Raw genomic sequence first — 20,400 nt, 5'->3', positions numbered from 1 at the left:
AGAAAAATATTCAGCATCGTATGGAATGGAGGTTAGGAGTGATGGCACATGAGACATTATAGGTGCGATGGGCACAACCAAGTTATTTACAGCCATAAGATCCTGTACAAACCTATAACTGCCATCCGGCTTTTTCACTGGATTTGTAGGTGTGTTAAAGAGCGAGACTGTCTCTTTTAGAATTCCCTTTTTAAGAACGTGCTCTACCATCGGTGCAATTCCTTCCTCTTTCGACAGTGAAAGACAGGCTGTGCCCCCTCTTTTAGAGTGGCTTTGTAGGGGGTGCAGGAGAGGAGTCCCACATCGAGTGTGCTTTCTGACCACACTCTCTCAAGATCTGCTTCAACTTCTATATTTAGCATTACAGGGCAGATTGGGAACACTTTGAATGTGCAATAATTAATTTCTAGTTTAATGCCTAATTTTTCCATTAAGTCCCTTCCAAGGAGATTCACAGGGCAGTTTGGAATTATCCGAAACTCATGGCGGTACAGTGTCCATCCATCAGCATCTTGGTAGACTGAAAGGGGCAGGGTTTTGAAAGTTTTAGTGACTATCCCGTTAATTCCAACCGAAGGCTCAGCATTCGTAATCTCTCCGCCAAAAAAAATCCTCACTTAAGCTAGATTTTGTTGCGCCACTATCAGCTAAAAATTGAATCAATTTCTTGCAGACATATAATGTCACGATCGGTTGCTCCTCATAGGAATGAGAGATAAGAGGGAATGCCGGGATACCACCTTCAGGGCAGGTTCATTGCTGCTGTTGGCTTGGCCAGTGAATGGGGTATTTAGGTCCTTGTGCTGGCTGATTTGACTGCTGTTGGAACCTATTTTGTGTGGATGGTAAGGGCTGGTAGGTTTGGTCCTGGGACTCATAGGGGCATTGGTTTCTCCGTGTCCATGGCTCTTTAACCATGTGTCCAATCACAGCCGGTCACATGTAAATACGGAGATGCTGGTAATCGGCTCTCCTCCCCTCACACTGATGGAGTGTGTGGCAAGGAGAGCCGATCAGCGGCATCTCCTCACCGGGGGACATGTAGGAATGTAATCAGGGCACTGATCATCAGTGCCCGGATTATAATGGTGAAATACAGTGTCACAATACAGTGCCCACCAATGCCAGCATACAGTGCCCACCAGTGGCAGCAATCAGTGCCCACCACTGTCCATTAGCCATGCCAGTCAGTGCTGGCAATCACTGCTGTCCATCAATGCCCATCAGTGTCGCCTATCCATGCCCACCAGTGCTGCCTATCAGTGCCTACCACTGCCGCTTATCATTCCCTCCAGTGCCGCCTAATAGTGCCCATCAGTGCCACCTAACAGTGCCCATCAGTGCTCACCAGTGCCACATATCAGTGCCCATAAGTGTGGCATATTAGTGCCTCATCAGTGCCACCTCATCAGTGGCCATAAGTACCGCATCATCAGTGCCACCTCATCAATGCCCACTAGTTCAGCCTATCAGTGCTCATCGGTGCTGCCTCATCAGCGTACATCAGTGAAGGCGAAAAATTACTTAGTTACAAAATTTACTGACAGAAAAAAAGTAAAATTTTTTTTTTCAAAATTTTTGGTCTTTTTTTTTGTAAAAAATAAAAAACCCAGCATTGATTAAATATGACGAAAAGAAAGCTCTATTTGTGTAAAGAAAATGATAAAAAATTTGTTTGGGTACAGTGTAGCATGACCGCACAATTGTCAAAGTGCGACAGCGCTGAAAAATGGCTTGGGCAGGAAGGGAGTGTTAGTGCCTGGTAGGCAAGTGGTTAATGTGTGGCATGGTGCCCTGCCAACAGATCTTGTCAAAAGAAGTTTATTGAGTATACAATATTATAAAGATACATAAAGTAAGTTTACAAGGATCTATAAAGTAAGCTCATTGTTTTACAGTAGGGTTTATATAGGTAAATATCATGAAATTTCAAATATTAAACATTGGGTTCACGTAAACCTAAATTAAAGATATATATCATTTCCTTAGTTACTTTTGTAGGTATTTAAATGATTTATACCTACTATACATATTGTTTACAAGTAGAGTGTATATAGGTCAAATAAATTCTGATAATGAGCTTTAATCGTAAGGTGGAGAAAAGGAAAGAGAAAGAAGAAAAAGGGTTGAAAGGTAGAGGTATGGTCCACAAGGTTGTCCTGCTCGTCAGTTTATTATTCGTTTTAGTTCTCTTTGAAGCCTTAGAATGGGTGTCTCTGTAAGTCATTTAATCTGTTACCATGGCAACAGGACAGAGTCATTGAAGTTTGACAGGAACTGTTGTTTTATCCAAGGGTGCCAAAGTTTTTCAAATTTTGGAATTTGATTTTGATCGATGGCTACCATCTTAGCATGGGACATTGTATTATTCATTCTGTGAATTGTTTCTGCTAGTACCAATGTAGGAGATTTCCATGCCTTGGCCACTGTTTTTTTGCAGCCGTTATTAGTTGGATTGAGAGAGTGTTAACCATTCCGGTTTTAGATTAAGTAAAGTTAAATATGGATCTGGTTGTATTATTTTTTTAAATATTTTAGATGCAATCACGAAGACTTCCTTCCAGAAGGTTTGGATTACTGGGCACGTCCACCATATGTGTAAATATGTGCCTATTTCTGGGCATCCTCGAAAATAAAGAGCTGAGGTATTAGGTGAATATTTTGCCACTCTAGCGGGTACAAGGTACCAGCGAGTTAGGACTTTATAATTTGTCTCCAGTGCTAAGATGTTGGGTGAAGATGACTTAGATGTGAGCCATATGTTAGACCAGTCCGTGTCTTCTAAAGTTCGCCCCAGGTCCTCCTCCCACCTCTGAACGTAAGAGGGTCTATTAAGATTTGCTACTCCATATAATTGATTATAAAGTGATGAAATTGTACCTTTAGCAAATGGATCTTTTGTACAGATTGATTCAAAAATGGATAATTGGGATAATGGTGTATCCCTCTTTAGGAATGGTGTATAGAAATTTTTGATTTGGAGATATCTAAATATCTCAGAGTTTGGTAGATCATATTTTTCTCTAAGCGATGGGAATGAAAGGAATGATTTAGATGCTATGAAGTCATTTAGTGTCTGAATGCCTGATGTTGTCCAAGCTTTAAAAGAATTTGGGTAGATCCATGCCGGATAAAAGGCCGGATTTCTGATAAAAGAAAGGAGAGGATTGTGTGGAGATTGTAACTGATATTTGGTTTTTAGTTTATCCCAGAGAGATAAGAAGTGTTTAGTTATGGGATTATGAATTTTAAAGCGGTCTTTAGGATCAAGCCATAATTAAATTTGATATTAATAGAGGGTCATTTTCTGAAGCCTCTATAAATAGCCATAATGGGATTTCCTGTTTTGCATGGTATTTGGACAGACTGGCCAAATGTGCTGCTCTGTAGTAGTTAGTAAAATTAGGGTATCCCAGGCCTCCTTTATTTTTGGGAAGATGTAGTGTGTGTATAGGTATACGTGGTTTAGAAGAGCCCCATATAAACGAAGTTGCTCTTTTTTGTACTATTCTCAAAAAATAGGAAGGAATTGGAATAGGGAGGACTCTGAATAGATAAAGCAATTTGGGTAGAATAGTCATTTTGATTGCATTAATCTTCTCTATCCAGGATAAAGGAAGTTGCGACCATTGTTTTATTAGATTTTTGATCTGTCTTAATACAGGAGGATAATTGGTTGAGAATAAGTCAGAATGAGATGCTGTTAAATGAATTCCAAGATATGAGATTGATTTTTCTGCCCATGTGAATGGGAGTGCAGCCCTAGCCGGGATCAATTCCATGTTTGTGAATGAAATATTAAGCACTAGGCATTTCTTAGGATTAATCATAAGGCCGGATAGGGCTGCAAATCCATCAAGAGCTGGTATTAAGTTAGGACCAGAGACCTGTGGTGATGATAGAAAAAGTAATATATCGTCTGCAAATATACATAATTTGTGTGTAATACCTCCTACTTCAATGCCAGTTATAGTTTGGTTTGGTCTGATGTATTGGGCCATGGGTTCGAGTATAAGGGCAAATAATAAGGGAGATAATGGGCAACCCTGTCGGGTACCTCTTTCGATATTAAAGGCTTCAGATTTGTATCCAGCATATTTTATATAGGCTTTGGGTTTATTATATAATGCTTTGATCCATGTTAAAAAGTGGGGTCCAAAACCCCATTTTTGTAATGAATATTGCATATATTGCCAGGATACTGTGTCAAATGCCCTCTTAATATCGAGAGATAGAAAACATAAAGGGATTTTCCGTTTTTTAGCAATATGTGCCAATAACACTGCCCTGCGTATATTATCGCCTGCCTGTCTATTTGGCATGAAGCCTACTTGATCTCTATGTATTAATTTTCCTATAATGCTATTGAGGCGTTTTGCTATTATTTTTGCTAATAATTTAATATCGAGGTTTAACAGAGAGATAGGCCGATAATTCACACAGGAAGTATCATCAGAAAGGGGTTTTGGGATCATACAAACAATTGCCATTAGTGTTTCTTGCCGAAAAGAATGTCCATCTAGAAGTTTGTTAAAAGTTTCAGTGAGAATGGGAGAGAGTATTTCTGAGAATGTTTTATAGTATAAAGCCGAGTAGCCGTCTGGGCCTGGTCTTTTGTTAAGTTTTAGGTCTTTTATGGCGTTAGCAACTTCATCTATAGTTATAGGCTAATCCAAACTGCTTTTTTGATTCTGAGATAACTCAGGTAAGGTTATTTTTGAGAAGAAGGATTCAGCCTCTGTAGGATTAAATTCATTGTTTGTCTTGTATAAAGTTGCGAGATGTGAGTGAAATTTATGGACTATTTTAACTGGATTACAAGAGTAAACATTTTTTGATAATTTCAAACGTATTGGTTTGAAAGATTTGTTAGTTGAATTTAATGCCCGAGCCAAATATGTACCTGGTTTGTTTGTATTCATGTAGAAATTGTGTTTGGAGCGTTTGAGGGATTTATCAACTGACTCAGTGAGAAATAGATCGTATTCCAATCTAGATTTTTCCAGATGAGATTTTGTACTCTGAGATGGATTATCTTGAAATGATATGTAGGCTGCATTAAAATTTAGTTCTAGTTTTTTTGCTAGATTTTTGCGTTCCTGTTTGAATAGTGCCATTTGTCTTTGTATTGTACCACGCAAGACAGGCTTATGAGCTTCCCACAGTGTTATTGGGGAGATGTCTGTTGTATTATTAATTGATATGTATTCCTTTAAAGCTTGTTCAATGGCCATCTGATGTAGTGGGTGTTTGAGCATTATGTCCGGTAAGTACCACGTTGGGTCATGCGCTTTTGGTATGGCTGAGGCTATAGTAGTGTATACTGCATTATGGTCAGACCACGGAATCGGAATTATATCTGATGCAATAATTTCTGGTATCATTCCTATTGTTAGAAAAATATGATCTATTCTGGTGAAGGTTTGATGAGGGTGCGAGAAATAAGTGAATTTCTTTTTCATTGGGTTACTTTCTCTCCACGAATCTACCAGATTGTATTTGGAAAGAAGTTGAGAAAAAGGTAATCTAGAGGTTATTTTGGATGGTGTAAAAGGTGATTTATCTAGAAATGGGAGGAGGACCTGGTTCGAATCCCCACACATTATCACTGTTCCTATTTTGTGTGTATTAATCAATTGTAATATATGTGAGAGGAATGGTGTAGGTTGTTTGTTAGGAGCGTAGTAGGAAATCACCGTGATTGCTGTATCCATTATATAACCCATGAGTATCAGGTATCTACCTTCTGGGTCTTTAATTTCTGATGATAAGGTGAATGGTGTGGATCGGTGAAATGCAATTAGAGTTCCCCTTTGCTTGGTACAGGCAGAAGCCGTGTAAATTTGTTGATAAAAAGGAGAAATATATTTTGGAGTAGAATCTTTGGTGAAGTGTGTTTCTTGGAGGCATACTATGTGAGCCTTCTTGTTATGAAAAGTACGGAAGGCTTTGGTCCTTTTTTGAGGGACATTTATTCCCTGAACATTCAGGGAAAGTATATTCAGTGGTGCCATGGCAACAGATCAAATAGTTTTGACTTACTTTTTGTTATGCAGCGCTGACTGCGCAGATCAACCTGTGTGGACTGAAGAGATGAATAGATAGAAAATAAACCAGTGAATTCTGGAGTAAAGAGTAAACAAAAAACATATGAGATTAGATGATACATTGTATAAATTATTTTTTGCAAGTAATCACAATTTACCCGTGAAAGAGAGTAAATATCTCTCTCAGGGGAATAAGTGCTTTTGTCACACTCCCACATAATATGGTTGGGAGAATGAGGAGGGCTAATGGGGGTACACGGATCTTCCGCTTACAGGAGAGAAGTGCTATGTCAAAAGACATCAAAATGATGTTTCATTAATTGGAGTACAGAATATAGTTTTTGTTGAAATTATTTATTCCAGGGTGGTTGTATATGGTTAGTCTTGCCCTAGGCTAAATAATTCAGTTAGAAAGGTACTGTTAATAACTGGTATTGATGAAGATAGTTTGAATTATTTTGGGATTTTAACCCTTTTAGAGTAAACAATTACATATTTTATTCATATGTAACTGTTTAGATATGTTAACTCATAAAATTGAGGCTGTATTGCTTCAGATTAGAATAAACAAAAACATAATTCTAGGAACTAGTTAGGTAATAATATATTTGTTTTAAGAAAAGAAAGAAAAAGCTTCCATTACTTCTGGATTATTGAACATATTTGTCCTAAAAAGTAATAAATCTATTGTTATTACCTGATAATATATAACTGAACAAGAATTTCCTTATTTCACTTATATATTCTAAGGCTATATGAATCAGAAGTAATAAGAAATATAACTGGAATGTAACATGATCCCACACAGTGTGTGACTATCAGAATGCAGTTACATTCAGTTATAAATACAGGTTTTTTATAGAGAACCATCTCTTAGTATAATAAATGAAGAGATATCAGGAATTAGGATGTCAGTCCATTGAATCTTCTTGGTCCATGGATAATGTGGCATAACGGCCTCTTTTGTGAGAATGATGATTCCCATTTTGTTCTGAAATTTTCTGAGTGCTGCCTGAAGGTGAAGATGATTCTGCGTGTGGGCAGGGCCGATCCTAGGGTCACAGGCGCCTGGGTGCAGAAATATTTCTGGCGCCCCCATATGGGCGTGGTCATTTTTAGTAACTCCTCCCCTTTACAAATATTTCGATGGCAACGACTCAACCACAGAGATGCTCCACCACGAAGTCTTCATTACCCTGGGATCCTTACAGGTACAATAAACAAAATACAGGAAGAGAAGCAAGAGTACTTTATTGGGACCTGGAGTGGGCCTCTCTGATGGAGACAGAGAGCGCTTCTGTTAGAGAGTCTGTTAGAAAGAGCCCCCAGAAATACTGCAGACATGATACAGGAGATGATCAGAGACTGCAGACATACTACAGGAGATGATCAGAGACTGCAGACATAATACAGGAGATGATCAGAGACTGCAGACATACTACAGGAGATGATCAGAGACTGCAGACATACTACAGGAGATGATCAGAGACTGCAGACATACTACAGGAGATGGTCAGAGACTGCAGACATAGTACAGGAGATGGTCAGAGACTGCAGACATAATACAGGAGATGATCAGAAACTGCAGACATAGTACAGGAGATTGAATGAATTATAAACGTATCATCGCACAGTGGTCCTGCGGATACGAAATAGGTTATGTGTGCCACGTCTAATATAAAGTAGTTTGGGAAAACATGAGAGTGTGGGCAGGCACCAAGACTTTATAGGCACAATAAGAATACTTATATCATTAAAAATATTATTTTTATTTCAAAAATGTTGTATTAAAAACGGGGAAAGACAGAAAATAAATAAAAACTGGGTATGACATACATAGTTTACAGAATATGCACTCCATACACAATAAGTAGGTTAGTATAGAAAGGCAACGGAACTACAGGATCAACAAGAGACAGATACAACTTATTGATCTATATAGTTACAGTACATATTGTTAAGTCAAACGCTATGTGATGGTGGTAGTCAAATTCTGTATAAGCTCATAAGCTCGACATGTTACGCGCCTTTATGCGCTTCTTCAGGAGCATAAAATAAGGAAACGGTAATGGATAATACAATATTATCAGAATTTCCAAGACATTTTTGTATGAGTATAATATATACATTTACATATGAGTAAAAAGATAATAAATGGAGGCTGTTTAGAGGGAACACCAGGGGAACATCAGTTCTGCAAACGTCAGGCGGAGAGAAGGCAATGTGGGGACGAATGTAACATAGTACAAGTCTATAGTATGAAATAAGGAGGGTAGATAAATGTGATATAGACTAAATAATAAGTAAGGTGGAAGGGGGAAGGGAGGGGGGGAAGAGAAGAGGGGAAGGAGGGAAGGAAAGGGAGAGGGTGAGGGGAAGGGGAAATGGTTAGGAAGGGGAAGGGCCGGCGGAAGGAAAGGAAAGGAAGGCAGGAGAAGGGGGGGAGGGGGGGGGAATAAGGGGGGGGAAGCAGGAAAAAGGGGGGGGAGGGGGGAAAGGGGAAGAAGGGGGGGTGGGGAGGAAAGGGGGGGGCAGGGGGCAGGGAGAATAAGGGGGGGGAAAGTGGGGAGAGGGGGATGGGTTGGGGGACGGGAAAAGGAGGGGGAAGAAACAAGGGAGGGGAAAGGAAGAAAAGCAAAAGAGGGGGGGGTTTATTTAATAACAGTAGAACTGTAGATAATATATGTAGTAGATAAAATCTATATATATATATATATAGTAGATAATATATATATATAATTCCTAGTATATCATAGTGGAAATAACATATCTATTAAAAGGTATCTTATTGGGGTAAAATTGCACTTACCCTAGTCAGTGTAGAGACTATAATTTAGGAAGGAGGGGAGGTAGAAAGCAAAACCACAACCATCTCCTTAGTAGATAAAGGTAATTCCCAGCATTTTATTGAGTAGAGCAGGGGAAGAAAAGAAGAAAGCTGTCGGTCAGGGACAGACTTGTAAATTTCATCAAGGTATATGGGCGTTATGGTTCCTTAGGAAACCATGCGGTTCAACCCCCAGTCTTGCTGAGTCTGTTAGGTAGGTAAAAGAGTGATCATATGAGATAAAGCCTGAACTGGGTAAAATCAGAAGGGGATGCTGGAGGTATAAACTTACCTAATTGTAGAGCATGTAGATACTGAATGACAGGAGATGGTGGTGGAGCGTCATACCGCCATCTCACCAAGGGTAGTGATTTGTGAAGAGAGTACAGCGAGAGACGCCATAACGGCGTCTCTTGTACACCCGCCCCGCCTGTAGTCACCAATCGGCGTAGCCGACGTGACGTCATTCAGGCCGGCCGCTGGCGCGTACTGCGCATGTCCCAATTCCCGGCGAAAATCAGAAAACTGACAGAGCGTCGGGGAGAGAGACGGCGGTCGCGTCCAGGTATCCAGGCAACCAGAGGGGGCCGGGCCTGCCGCGCAGACTCCTCGTCCCCCAGTGGACAAAGCATCCAACAGCGCAGGGAGGGGGGGAGGAAAAAGGAGGCGGTGACGTCTCGAGCACCCCAGCCAATTAGGGATGCAGGGAGGTCCAACGCCTGGACCTCGCCCCTCCAAGACAGCCGGTGGATGTCCGTCCACAGGGAGAAACGGGGGAGAGAAGGACAGCGCAAGCACGTCCGCGTCATCATGGCAGTCAAGGAGTACCAGATGCGCCACCATCTACAGACAAGAGGCATAGTAGATGTGGCGCTTGGCGGCCGCACATTGCCCCTAGTGGCCCCACCTGAGTACTGCAGAAGGAGGATAAGCCCATGATGATAAAACAGCCTCCATAATGTATCTGTAGAAGAAATAAAGATATGCAAATAAACAAATAATATAAAAAAAGTTTCTATTCACATAGGTATGAATATAGAAAACCGGCATCAAAGGATCATAACAACAATTGAGTGAAAAGGAAAAGGGGGGCGAAAGGTTGAGGGCAATAACAAAGTATACAGTATATAAAAGTACATTATGTTTAAATTGGTACTTCTAGAAAGTGTATAAATTGGTATGTATTAACCTGATATGTATGCAGGGGCATACAGGGAATTCTGGGTTAGCCAGAGCCATTGAGTAGGGTTCTAAGGCAGTCTAATTTCAATAAATAGATGGAGACAGTTAAGTGTACATATATATTTTCAATATATTGACGTTGAATATACTTAAATTTAAAGAAATGGTTTGTATGACTGTGCCTCATTGATCCCAGGGGGGAGGGTAGCCCCCAGGCGCTCAATCCATAGTGTTTCTTGTTGGCATACTTTTTTGTCCCACTCTCCAGCCCTGGGGTCCGGTGGGATGACTGTTAATGCAATGAATGAAACAAGGGAGGTATTAAATTTGTGATAGAGGTCAAGGTGCCTGCTGACTGCCGTCACCATTTTTCCTTCCCCAGAATAATAGATATGGTCCCTAATTCTACAGCGTAGATGTCTAATGGTCTTCCCTACATAGAATGCGCCGCATTGGCACATCATTAAGTATACCACACCTTTTGTGTCACAGTCTGCATGAAACTTAGGTATAAATTTTTCTCCATTTGGTAGTGTAAAGGAATTACCTTCTTTGATCCATGGGCAAAAAGAACATTTGCCACATTGAGCCATTCCTGATTTAGAATGTTTAAATTTGGGTGTGGCAGAAAAGTGACTTGAAGTTAATTGGTCGCCTAGAGACCTTGTTCGTTTAAATGTGATTTGCGGGAAGGGGCTGATATATTTGTTTAAGATAGGGTCCTCCTGAAGGATCGGCCAATGTTTATTCAATATGTCCCTAAGTTTGTGATGTTGTTGGGAAAATTTAGTGATAAATCTCACTGGAGCACTGGTCAGAACATTTTTCTGTTTAAAAAGTAAAGAATTCCTTGACTGGCGGATGGCTTTGTTGTATGCACTACGTAGTATGGTTTTCTTATAGCCTCTTAATAATAGTCTATGGCGGAGTGCTAGGGCTTGAGCTTTGAATTCCTCTAGGTGTGTACAGTTTCGACGTAATCTGAGATATTGCGCATAAGGAATACTCTTAATAAGCGATCTAGGATGAGCACTACCCGCATGTAGTAGGGTATTTCCTGCCGTTTCTTTTCTGAACAGGGTGGTTGCTAAACAATTATCTTGATCTTTAAAAATAGTTAGGTCTAGGAAGGTTATTTGGTTTACGTGAGTTGAAATAGTAAACTTAAGATTCATCGAATTGTAATTAATTGTCTGGATGAAATCATCCAGCAGCTTACGTGTTCCTGTCCATACTAGGAAAATATCGTCTATATACCTCCGCCATATGAGAATCTGGTCAGTGTATACAGTCAAGTCCTCATGTGAGAAGATGTCACGTTCCCACCCCCCCAGGTACAGATTGGCGTAGGCCGGCGCACAGCATGTGCCCATGGCCACGCCCTGTACCTGGAGGAAGTGGGAATCTTTGAAGCAAAAGTAGTTACGAGTCAGTACAAATTGGAGTAGTTCAAGTATAAATTCACAAAATTCCCAGCTATAGTGGTCTTGTTCCCTTAGAAAGGTGCGTACCATCCCGATGCCCTGCTCGTGTGGGATGCTGGAGTACAAAGACTCGACATCCAGTGTCACGAGGAGGGCATCGGGAGGGACAGGCAAACCCTCTATTTGTTTCAGCAGATCCAGGGTATCACGTGTATAAGACGGGAGGCTTAATACATGTGGCATTAAAATAGAATCTATAAAACGGCTAGCATGTTCAGAAAGAGAGCCAATACCGGAGACGATTGGTCGGCCAGGGGTCAATGTAGGGTGCTTATGTATTTTCGGTAGGGCGTAGAAAGTAGCCTCTTTGGGATTCTTGACATTGAGGTAATTGTAGGTGTCTTGGTCAATTAAGCCCTTTTGGAAGGCTTTGCCAATGGTCTCCAGGTATTCTTGCTTAAATGCTAGAATCTGCGTCTCAGGTAAAAGGCGATAGCAGTATTTGTCCGCTAGAATTTTAGTCACCATAGTTTCATAGTATGTTTTGGTCATCAGGACAATGTTCCCTCCTTTGTCCGCAGGTTTTATTTCTAGGTCTGGTTGATTTTTTAGAGCTAAGATGGCTTGTCTTTGTGAGTAGGAAAGATTTCCTGGGGTTACTGGCATAGTGATTTCTTTTATATCTTTAATGGTTCCAATAAGAAAGGCCCAAATGTGTGCATTTGTAGTTAATTCTGGGAACCGCTGTGATTTGGGTTTGAATTTTTTAATATTGGATGTATGTACAGTAGGTGCTTTTGTCTCTTGTATAGGATTGGAGGGTTCGTTTTCCTCCAGTAGGAGTATAAGGTCTCGGAGAGCTCGAAAATCTTCCATGGAGAAATGTTTAACTTGTTCTGATATCGCCTTATCTTGTTTAGACTGTACTACATCTTTATCGAAGAGAAATTTGTATGTTAGATTACGTGAGAAAAGATAAACATCTTTTATTGTCTCATATTTATCAATATTAGTTGAGGGACAGAAGCTAAGTCCAAGTTTAAGGACCTCGAGTGTCTCCCTATCGAAATGATAGGGTGTTAGGTTAATGACTTCCAAGCCTGAAGTCACGTCGGCATTGTCATGTTCGTGGGTATTTGAAAATTTGTCTGTGTCTGTGGAGTTTGGATATGTGCATCTAGTGTGCTTTGTCTAGTGTTGGGTGCTCGTTGTGTCAACGGTAGAGGGGTACTGGAGGGGTTTATGCCCATATCCGTTGGACCTGAAGTGTTAGATTGTGTCGAGTTGGGTGTTTGTGGTTGATTATTCAGTATCTGTATTGCTTGTAAGGCAGTTGCTCCTAAATATTTTGGTTGTGCTGTGATGTGTGTCCTTTAGTTTGTGAATGTGCTGAAAATCTCGTGTCTACTTTTGGAGGGCGTTTAGAAGAAGGTGTATATGGGTCCCCACCATAATCTCTTTTTTGTGCTGTAGTATTGTTTCGGGAATAATGTTGGTTATGTCTCGGGGCAGAAGATGTTGATCTGAATGAGGAATCTGATTCAGTATCCTCATCGGTAGTCGCATAGTTATTAGTTTTCGTGGCCCGATGATGATTTCTAGAACCCTTGCGTAGCATGGTATTCTGCCAGTGATATGCGAAGCCTTCAGAGAAGGCTAGTCGATCTTTTGATAGTTTATTTTGTTTTTTATAGATGTCTTTGGTGATCATCATCTATAAAAAACAAAATAAACTATCAAAAGATCGACTAGCCTTCTCTGAAGGCTTCGCATATCACTGGCAGAATACCATGCTACGCAAGGGTTCTAGAAATCATCATCGGGCCACGAAAACTAATAACTATGCGACTACCGATGAGGATACTGAATCAGATTCCTCATTCAGATCAACATCTTCTGCCCCGAGACATAACCAACATTATTCCCGAAACAATACTACAGCACAAAAAAGAGATTATGGTGGGGACCCATATACACCTTCTTCTAAACGCCCTCCAAAAGTAGACACGAGATTTTCAGCACATTCACAAACTAAAGGACACACATCACAATCTAATGGGAAACCACCAGCACAACCAAAATATTTAGGAGCAACTGCCTTACAAGCAATACAGATACTGAATAATCAACCACAAACACCCAACTCGACACAATCTAACACTTCAGGTCCAACGGATATGGGCATAAACCCCTCCAGTACCCCTCTACCGTTGACACAACGAGCACCCAACACTAGACAAAGCACACTAGATGCACATATCCAAACTCCACAGACACAGACAAATTTTCAAATACCCACGAACATGACAATGCCGACGTGACTTCAGGCTTGGAAGTCATTAACCTAACACCCTATCATTTCGATAGGGAGACACTCGAGGTCCTTAAACTTGGACTTAGCTTCTGTCCCTCAACTAATATTGATAAATATGAGACAATAAAAGATGTTTATCTTTTCTCACGTAATCTAACATACAAATTTCTCTTCGATAAAGATGTAGTACAGTCTAAACAAGATAAGGCGATATCAGAACAAGTTAAACATTTCTCCATGGAAGATTTTCGAGCTCTCCGAGACCTTATACTCCTACTGGAGGAAAACGAACCCTCCAATCCTATACAAGAGACAAAAGCACCTACTGTACATACATCCAATATTAAAAAATTCAAACCCAAATCACAGCGGTTCCCAGAATTAACTACAAATGCACACATTTGGGCCTTTCTTATTGGAACCATTAAAGATATAAAAGAAATCACTATGCCAGTAACCCCAGGAAATCTTTCCTACTCACAAAGACAAGCCATCTTAGCTCTAAAAAATCAACCAGACCTAGAAATAAAACCTGCGGACAAAGGAGGGAACATTGTCCTGATGACCAAAACATACTATGAAACTATGGTGACTAAAATTCTAGCGGACAAATACTGCTATCGCCTTTTACCTGAGACGCAGATTCTAGCATTTAAGCAAGAATACCTGGAGACCATTGGCAAAGCCTTCCAAAAGGGCTTAATTGACCAAGACACCTACAATTACCTCAATGTCAAGAATCCCAAAGAGGCTACTTTCTACGCCCTACCGAAAATACATAAGCACCCTACATTGACCCCTGGCCGACCAATCGTCTCCGGTATTGGCTCTCTTTCTGAACATGCTAGCCGTTTTATAGATTCTATTTTAATGCCACATGTATTAAGCCTCCCGTCTTATACACGTGATACCCTGGATCTGCTGAAACAAATAGAGGGTTTGCCTGTCCCTCCCGATGCCCTCCTCGTGACACTGGATGTCGAGTCTTTGTACTCCAGCATCCCACACGAGCAGGGCATCGGGATGGTACGCACCTTTCTAAGGGAACAAGACCACTATAGCTGGGAATTTTGTGAATTTATACTTGAACTACTCCAATTTGTACTGACTCGTAACTACTTTTGCTTCAAAGATTCCCACTTCCTCCAGGTACAGGGCGTGGCCATGGGCACATGCTGTGCGCCGGCCTACGCCAATCTGTACCTGGGGGGGGTGGGAACGTGACATCTTCTCACATGAGGACTTGACTGTATACACTGACCAGATTCTCATATGGCGGAGGTATATAGACGATATTTTCCTAGTATGGACAGGAACACGTAAGCTGCTGGATGATTTCATCCAGACAATTAATTACAATTCGATGAATCTTAAGTTTACTATTTCAACTCACGTAAACCAAATAACCTTCCTAGACCTAACTATTTTTAAAGATCAAGATAATTGTTTAGCAACCACCCTGTTCAGAAAAGAAACGGCAGGAAATACCCTACTACATGCGGGTAGTGCTCATCCTAGATCGCTTATTAAGAGTATTCCTTATGCGCAATATCTCAGATTACGTCGAAACTGTACACACCTAGAGGAATTCAAAGCTCAAGCCCTAGCACTCCGCCATAGACTATTATTAAGAGGCTATAAGAAAACCATACTACGTAGTGCATACAACAAAGCCATCCGCCAGTCAAGGAATTCTTTACTTTTTAAACAGAAAAATGTTCTGACCAGTGCTCCAGTGAGATTTATCACTAAATTTTCCCAACAACATCACAAACTTAGGGACATATTGAATAAACATTGGCCGATCCTTCAGGAGGACCCTATCTTAAACAAATATATCAGCCCCTTCCCGCAAATCACATTTAAACGAACAAGGTCTCTAGGCGACCAATTAACTTCAAGTCACTTTTCTGCCACACCCAAATTTAAACATTCTAAATCAGGAATGGCTCAATGTGGCAAATGTTCTTTTTGCCCATGGATCAAAGAAGGTAATTCCTTTACACTACCAAATGGAGAAAAATTTATACCTAAGTTTCATGCAGACTGTGACACAAAAGGTGTGGTATACTTAATGATGTGCCAATGCGGCGCATTCTATGTAGGGAAGACCATTAGACATCTACGCTGTAGAATTAGGGACCATATCTATTATTCTGGGGAAGGAAAAATGGTGACGGCAGTCAGCAGGCACCTTGACCTCTATCACAAATTTAATACCTCCCTTGTTTCATTCATTGCATTAACAGTCATCCCACCGGACCCCAGGGCTGGAGAGTGGGACAAAAAAGTATGCCAACAAGAAACACTATGGATTGAGCGCCTGGGGGCTACCCTCCCCCCTGGGATCAATGAGGCACAGTCATACAAACCATTTCTTTAAATTTAAGTATATTCAACGTCAATATATTGAAAATATATATGTACACTTAACTGTCTCCATCTATTTATTGAAATTAGACTGCCTTAGAACCCTACTCAATGGCTCTGGCTAACCCAGAATTCCCTGTATGCCCCTGCATACATATCAGGTTAATACATACCAATTTATACACTTTCTAGAAGTACCAATTTAAACATAATGTACTTTTATATACTGTATACTTTGTTATTGCCCTCAACCTTTCGCCCCCCTTTTCCTTTTCACTCAATTGTTGTTATGATCCTTTGATGCCGGTTTTCTATATTCATACCTATGTGAATAGAAACTTTTTTTATATTATTTGTTTATTTGCATATCTTTATTTCTTCTACAGATACATTATGGAGGCTGTTTTATCATCATGGGCTTATCCTCCTTCTGCAGTACTCAGGTGGGGCCACTAGGGGCAATGTGCGGCCGCCAAGCGCCACATCTACTATGCCTCTTGTCTGTAGATGGTGGCGCATCTGGTACTCCTTGACTGCCATGATGACGCGGACGTGCTTGCGCTGTCCTTCTCTCCCCCGTTTCTCCCTGTGGACGGACATCCACCGGCTGTCTTGGAGGGGCGAGGTCCAGGCGTTGGACCTCCCTGCATCCCTAATTGGCTGGGGTGCTCGAGACGTCACCGCCTCCTTTTTCCTCCCCCCCTCCCTGCGCTGTTGGATGCTTTGTCCACTGGGGGACGAGGAGTCTGCGCGGCAGGCCCGGCCCCCTCTGGTTGCCTGGATACCTGGACGCGACCGCCGTCTCTCTCCCCGACGCTCTGTCAGTTTTCTGATTTTCGCCGGGAATTGGGACATGCGCAGTACGCGCCAGCGGCCGGCCTGAATGACGTCACGTCGGCTACGCCGATTGGTGACTACAGGCGGGGCGGGTGTACAAGAGACGCCGTTATGGCGTCTCTCGCTGTACTCTCTTCACAAATCACTACCCTTGGTGAGATGGCGGTATGACGCTCCACCACCATCTCCTGTCATTCAGTATCTACATGCTCTACAATTAGGTAAGTTTATACCTCCAGCATCCCCTTCTGATTTTACCCAGTTCAGGCTTTATCTCATATGATCACTCTTTTACCTACCTAACAGACTCAGCAAGACTGGGGGTTGAACCGCATGGTTTCCTAAGGAACCATAACGCCCATATACCTTGATGAAATTTACAAGTCTGTCCCTGACCGACAGCTTTCTTCTTTTCTTCCCCTGCTCTACTCAATAAAATGCTGGGAATTACCTTTATCTACTAAGGAGATGGTTGTGGTTTTGCTTTCTACCTCCCCTCCTTCCTAAATTATAGTCTCTACACTGACTAGGGTAAGTGCAATTTTACCCCAATAAGATACCTTTTAATAGATATGTTATTTCCACTATGATATACTAGGAATTATATATATATATATTATCTACTATATATATATATATATATATATATATATATATAGATTTTATCTACTACATATATTATCTACAGTTCATCTGTTATTAAATAAACCCCCCCCCCTCTTTTGCTTTTCTTCCTTTCCCCTCCCTTGTTTCTTCCCCCTCCTTTTCCCGTCCCCCAACCCATCCCCCTCTCCCCACTCCCCCCCCCCTTATTCTCCCCGCCCCCTCCCCCCCCTACTTCCTCCCCCCCCCTTTTTCCTGCTCCCCCCCTTTATTTCCCCCCCTCCCCCCCTTCTCCTGCCTTCCTTTCCTTTCCTTCCGCCGGCCCTTCCCCTTCCTAACCATTTCCCCTTCCCCTCACCCTCTCCCTTTCCTTCCCTCCTTCCCCTCTTCTCTTCCCCCCCTCCCTTCCCCCTTCCACCTTACTTATTATTTAGTCTATATCACATTTATCTACCCTCCTTATTTCATACTATAGACTTGTACTATGTTACATTCGTCCCCACATTGCCTTCTCTCCGCCTGACGTTTGCAGAACTGATGTTCCCCTGGTGTTCCCTCTAAACAGCCTCCATTTATTATCTTTTTACTCATATGTAAATGTATATATTATACTCATACAAAAATGTCTTGGAAATTCTGATAATATTGTATTATCCATTACCGTTTCCTTATTTTATGCTCCTGAAGAAGCGCATAAAGGCGCGTAACATGTCGAGCTTATGAGCTTATACAGAATTTGACTACCACCATCACATAGCGTTTGACTTAACAATATGTACTGTAACTATATAGATCAATAAGTTGTATCTGTCTCTTGTTGATCCTGTAGTTCCGTTGCCTTTCTATACTAACCTACTTATTGTGTATGGAGTGCATATTCTGTAAACTATGTATGTCATACCCAGTTTTTATTTATTTTCTGTCTTTCCCCGTTTTTAATACAACATTTTTGAAATAAAAATAATATTTTTAATGATATAAGTATTCTTATTGTGCCTATAAAGTCTTGGTGCCTGCCCACACTCTCATGTTTTCCCATAGTACAGGAGATGATCAGAGACCGCATACATAGTACAGGAGATGATCAGAGACCGCATACATAGTACAGGAGATGGTCAGAGACCACAGACATAGTACAGGAGATGATCAGAGACTGCAGACATGGTACAGGAGATGATCAGAGACTGCAGACATGGTACAGGAGATGATCAGAGACTGCAGACATAGTACAGGAGAGGGTCAGAGACTGCAGACATAGTACAGGAGATGGTCAGAGACTGCAGACGTTGGTAGAGACAGTGCGGGATACCAGTGTGAGGAATTCATTCCCGCACTTCAGCAGCCACTGACTAGAACACTGGTGTCAGAAAGAGGAACGCCCCTCCCCCGAGCACTGCCAGGCTGCCCTACGCTCACACTGGAGTTCTGGACAGACACTCACAAGGAGAGAAGGAGGAAGGGGAGAAGTCTGGCTCTTCGGCGCCCCCACCTCTGCAGGCGCCTGGGTGCAAAGCACCCTTTGCACCCTGGGTAGGATCGGCCCTGCGTGTGGGAGAGTTGCTGCTTGTGGGTTCTGTCAGATTTAATTTTAAAAGGGTTTGTTGTAGTTCATCTGCTGATCTGCTTCTGTAAATTGTACCTTGGTAGTTAAATCTGACTGAAAAGGGGAAGCCCCATTGATACATAATGTTGTGGCGTTGCAGTTCCATTAGTTGGGGTTTCATGGATCGTCTTTTAGTAATAGTAAGTTGGGATAGGTCAGCAAAAATTTGATAATTGTGTCCTTGAAAATTAAGTTCCTTTTTTTCTCTTGCAGCAATTAGTATTTGTTCTTTCGTTCTGTAATAATGAAATTTTGTGATTATATCACGTGGGGGTCCATCTTTCTTTTTGGCTGTGAGGGCTCTGTGTACTCTGTCCAGTTCTAAACGTTCAATAGGGATATCTGGCTTTAGTTCTTGTAATAGAGCAGTAATAGTAGATTGCAGGTCTGTCACAGTTTCAGGTATTCCCCTTATGCGCAAGTTTGAACGTCTGGCTCTATTTTCGTAATCTTCGAGCTTAGTTTGAAGTATTAAATTCTCTTCTTTTAGTTGTTCCAATTCTGTTATATTTACTTGGGTTGTAATTTCAATTTCATCCATTTTTATTTCTAAGGCTGCGGTGCGGTTTCCCAGCTCTCTTATTTCTTTGGTTAGGCTTTTTGTTATTTGGTCTGAGGTTTGTTTTAAAGCCTTATGAAGCATCTTTTCAAATTGTAATAATATTAGAGTCTTGCTGTGACATTTTCTGTCTGTGAGAGCTCCCTGATGCTGTATCTTGTGAGGTGACTGGAGCCGCTTTAGTTGCAGTGAGTGCCTGTGAGCTCTTTGTGAGGCGATTTTTATTTCTGCCACGGTTTCCTCCCAGTACCATATTTTCTGCCCAAACTTTCACAGTTTGTTCCCTGGGGCAAAAAGGTTCAAATGGATACCTTTTGAGCCTGCAGGCTCCGCTTTGTCCTTCTCTTCTCTCCTCAGCGGTGCAGAGCTCTAACAATGCATGTCTGCTCCGCTAGGCTCCGCCTATCTCCCTGTTCCCTGCCAACAGATCTATATCTTCCATTGTAAGACTTGGATAGATCTGAGTAGCATAGGGTGGAGGATTAGTGTTAAAACGAGAAAGGAAGAGCGCTTGGTTGCAGGGTACATGAGACTTCTGCCATAGCTAAAGAATTCTGCTCCCGTCAGCAACTGTCAGGGCTGGGCTCAGCCCTTCCTTCTCTGAGCTGGCTGCTCAGCTGTCGGCTAATTGCCC

This window comes from Aquarana catesbeiana, linkage group LG01, assembly GCF_042186555.1.
Source record: "Aquarana catesbeiana isolate 2022-GZ linkage group LG01, ASM4218655v1, whole genome shotgun sequence".
In the NCBI taxonomy this organism is placed as follows: domain Eukaryota; kingdom Metazoa; phylum Chordata; class Amphibia; order Anura; family Ranidae; genus Aquarana; species Aquarana catesbeiana.
Note: the sequence above shows the minus strand (reverse complement) of the source record.